At 34.1% G+C, this 4,501-nt stretch overlaps 1 long non-coding RNA gene across 1 annotated transcript; it reads right to left on the bottom strand.

The window, feature by feature from the left end:
• Positions 1-212: 212 nt before the first annotated feature.
• On the bottom strand, positions 213-1,238 carry LOC131244523 (uncharacterized). The gene is made up of 5 exons (XR_009170354.1): positions 1,121-1,238; positions 863-1,024; positions 671-778; positions 407-564; positions 213-293 (listed from the first exon to the last, which is right to left on the bottom strand). It is a non-coding gene; the product is annotated as an uncharacterized LOC131244523 (long non-coding RNA).
• Positions 1,239-4,501: the final 3,263 nt, after the last annotated feature.

Below are 4,501 nucleotides of genomic sequence, written 5' to 3'. Positions count from 1 at the left end.
CAAAACAAGATCCATCAACCATAACCAACAAGGACAATACTATGATGATGAGTATGAAGAGTTGCATATATTGTATGTGTTCTTCAAGCAATCATAATCTGAAGTAAAATAAGTATTTGTACTTGCCATCAACTAACACGTATGGCGAGATTACATTATCATTATTATTAAAGAAGATGATAAAGAATGTAAATAAGAAAAACAAGGATGCAAACCAGTTTTTTCTTCCTAGCACTTGAAAGCATCTCAACCACTTTTTGCAATAGTTGCCTTTCTTCATTAGCAGAACACTCCTACAATACGAAGTGAGGATTAGATTGAAAAGGTTTGGCAAGATGAGAAGATCATACAGTTAATATTCTTCTAATGTGGAACCCAATGGTTTGAATTGGAAAATGGGAACCACCTCAAACTTCTTTTCAAGTTCCCACAATTTCTAGTCATGGAGAGTTTGTCTCTTCAACAATATGGCTCAATTTGGATGCATGCATGTCCAAAGCCGTGAAGAAGTTCACAGTAATTTTTAAAATAGATCCGAGTCGTCTCCACGGCTCTATAGTGTCCCTGTCATAAAGGAAGCTGTTTTATTAGAAATACCCTCAAAAAAGGAATTGCAGATCATGAAAAGGAAAAAGAAATGCCAATTGCCAATATTCTTTTAGTTTCTGACCTCCCGCTGCTGCTTTGCATATGAAGCCAGTTTCTCTTGTTGATTAGACAGGCTACTTTGAAGTTCATTCAATATCACATCGGCTTCTAAAGCAAATCTTTTGAAAAGCTGTGTTACAGGAAAATAAGGTTAAAACAACAAAACGAGAAAGGAAAGAAAGGTCCACTTAAACGGGAGTAAAGATAAGCTTACATCCTCAAGAGCCAATGAGTGCATTGATACTTCTGAATTAAGATTTTCAAAAGTCGACCTAAAATTCCCATCAAGTTCTCTAGCCAAATCATCCAATGCTCTGATCCCAGAGCCATACATGGTTTTCAACTTTCCTACCCTTTCTCTAAGTTCTTTAGTAGCCTATGGACAAATAGGTCACCAGATACAGTTACTGAGAATGGATTATATAGGCACAGAAAATGGCATCAGTTTGCTTTCACAGATGTCACACTCTACCTTAGCCTATGTAGAGACAAAGGAATGCATATCTTCCTCCATTCCTTTCAGATGTTACTCCTGTTGCATTACGGAAGCAGCAACGGTCTTATGCAAGAGCTCAAGCTGCTGAGTTAATTGAGACTGGAATTTATGGACAAGAGTCTTGTTTCCATCTGTCTTTACACTCTGAACATCAAAGATAGCAGAATCACTGGCAATAATGAATTATTGTACCTTGTCTATCATGCAATTAAATGCCCAAAACAAATGGGTTCCTCAAAATCACAGATACAAACCAATTTTAGCAAACAAGCCGAATACATCTATTGTTGCATTCTCTAGCTCTGAACGAAGCTCAAATGCATGCTCAATGAGTGCTTTCTCTGAAAGAACAACAAACTATCATCTCACAGCTATCAAGAAAAGGGAAAAAAAAAATTTGTAGAAAAATAAATATTTTTAGTTTCAAGTCACATAAATAATAACCAAGATGCAAATATGTGAAACAAGTATCAAAATTAGCAACAAAAAGAACCAATATTGTACAAATACATCTATACAGTTATTTTTTTAATAAGTTATGCTACAATACAAATATACGTTTCTTTAGTATAACGTGTGTTTGAAAAATTATGATAAAAGTATCAATACTTGCATTTGGATATAGCAACAACTTTGTGTTTCTGAGGGACTTCTAAGCAAACTTGCAATTAACAGTTGGGAAGGCATCGAAAACAGAACTTGCATGAAGCTGGCTTCCTTTTTCTTGCTTTTTCCACCCAAATCATCGACAACATTTGTAAACATAAAAGATATCCAACCAACTTTATGTAACAACTTACAACTTAAACTACTGGGAACCGTCATGCACCGCAATATCTTACGGCAGAGCGGGTTCTGAGGAGTTACAAGTTGAATTAATACAAATTATACCTGATAAAGCAGGTTCTTATCTGCAGCAAGAGAAGTGGACTTCTAACAAATAGGATAATATTCCTAAAACAAAACAAGCATCATCTTTCAAGTCAAGTTATATCAAAACATCACAGATATATGGTTGATTTGATAAAAGAGGCATTTAGCATTCTATGAAAGCATTTAATGCACCACATAATCCATTGCATTGTCAGAATGTATCGTTAATATTTGAAATAAGTTGACAACTTTGCAAAAAAGAAAAGAATTAGGGATGATTTCTTTTTGTGAGCTAAATGAAATATAATCATGAAATAAATACTACTCATAAGGGCATTGAGTAAGAATACATATTTTTGTTATCTTCTCAAGTTATAAAAGAAGTTTGTACCCTCCCTATCTTTTTGTGCATATCAATAAATTTCTGATCATACTTGTCTCTATGTAGACGAGCTAATTGTCTCTATCTAGATGTGATAATTGTCTCTATCCCATTCGGTAACATACCACGTATTGTCCTCGTACAGTTTACATGCGAGTCAAAATTTCGATAGCACCTCCCCATATTCTCCAGATATATGTAAAATTCAATACTAACTAGTTGCCACACGTAATCCATTAAACATGGATAAAGGAAACCAATTAGTAAAGAACCACATATCCAGAGAAAATATAGGGAGACACTACCAAATTTCCAACTACATGTAAATTGAAAATTATGACAACCTAAGTACATGGTATAGTACCGAATTGTCCAAAATGGGACAATTTAAGAATCCATAAAGAACGAGCATTTTCAGTCGAATGAATATACTTGTTCAATATAAATTCCTAAACATGGGGGATACATTGTTAAACCACTAGGTGGCATAAATACTAATTGTAATTGTATCATGATGGAACATCAAGGAAGAAATGGGTTATAATGAAACACAATCAATTATTTCAACAGTTTTTTAAGCATGACTATAAATAAGTACAGAAAACATATTTATCTCAAAAACATCATACACAGTCTAACATATTTGTACTTCATGTGCGAGAGCTTCACTTAAATGACCCAAGTCATGTTATTGTGTATGCAGCTTGCCTAAGCAATCCAACCGACAACCCCTTAAAAAAAAAAAAAAAAAAAAAAAAAAAAAAAAAAAAAAAAAAAAAAAGAAAACCACTGCATCTTAGACACCTTAAAACAAAAGGCCTCAAACAAAAATAGGATGTAATACACTGGGGGGAAGGGTTCTCTCCCTTAGCATGAATTTCTTAAATGAACATGTTTTTCGGCAATACAAATGTACATGATTGAAATAGGATTTGATGCCAAAAGGTCCCTCTATTGTTCAAGAACCATGCATTTAAATGAGGTCCATTGATATTTTTCCCTTTTACCATCCTACCCAGTGAGAAAGTTTGGATGAATCCCTCTAGCAAAGCATTTCTCTTTTAGTTTTAACCAATGCACATGGACTTTAATGAAGGAAAATGGAAAAGGCAGACTAGCCTTTTCCAAGATCACATGCTGTTGGTACAATGATTTGAAAACCTTTACTGTGAAAAAAACCCAAAGTGACACAAGTCAGCCTTCCAAAAGGAAGTAAAATTTTAAATACCAACTGGGGAAATTTGGTTTATCCAAACCTGTTTGGGTAGAGAGAATTCAAAATATGAATGTTGAAAACACCTATGAAATCTTCAAGAAATAGAAAATTGTAGAATCCAACAATAATTTCATTGTTCAGTTTTTTCTATGAAAATGTCAAAAGGTCAACTCAAATTACATAACATGTGAAAATTTACATTTAACAATTTCCAATGGTAATTCCATTGTTTGGTTGTTTTGTATGAAAATGTTAAAAGATCAACTCAAATTGTATAACATTTGAAAATCTACATTTAACTGTTTCTTTTTTCTCTTTTTGGAAATGATTTTACTTTTTTTTTAAAGAAAATCTAGGAAACAAAATTGATTACCCCCTTTTTTTGGTTTCCCAAACAGGGAAACCGTCATATCAGGGGAAATCATTTTCTTTTCCGTGGTTTTCCACCTTCCTACACAAATGCCATGCTCTGGCTAATGGCTATGTTGTTGCCTGCTCATAAAAAAATAATAATAATAAATAAAATTACACATATTCTAAAAGAAGATGAACAATCAAGATTCAAAATCTTTTATATGCCTACCATGTGTGTGGTGATTAAAGGTTGAATAACTAATTCCGTATTCGACATTAAACATCTAATACATCCTCATACTCTAGCAATCTAATCCCAAAGGAAAAGACACATGGTTGAAACAACATTAAGATTACAGTATTTCTAAAGTGGCAGACCGTGAGTTGCAAAACTGTTTCAAGTTTTCAGATTGTAGGAGTGCTGCAATGTGGTCCCTAGTTCATTGATCCCAACAGTCGAAATCAGGGGCTGTACTATTGATGGGGACATCACAGGCACACGTGCACTCACGCCGCCCCCCCTACGCACGTA

Source organism: Magnolia sinica, chromosome 4 (assembly GCF_029962835.1).
Source record: "Magnolia sinica isolate HGM2019 chromosome 4, MsV1, whole genome shotgun sequence".
NCBI lineage: Eukaryota > Viridiplantae > Streptophyta > Magnoliopsida > Magnoliales > Magnoliaceae > Magnolia > Magnolia sinica.
The sequence above is the reverse complement of the archived record's forward strand: the minus strand, read 5'-3'. Positions and strand labels throughout refer to the sequence as shown.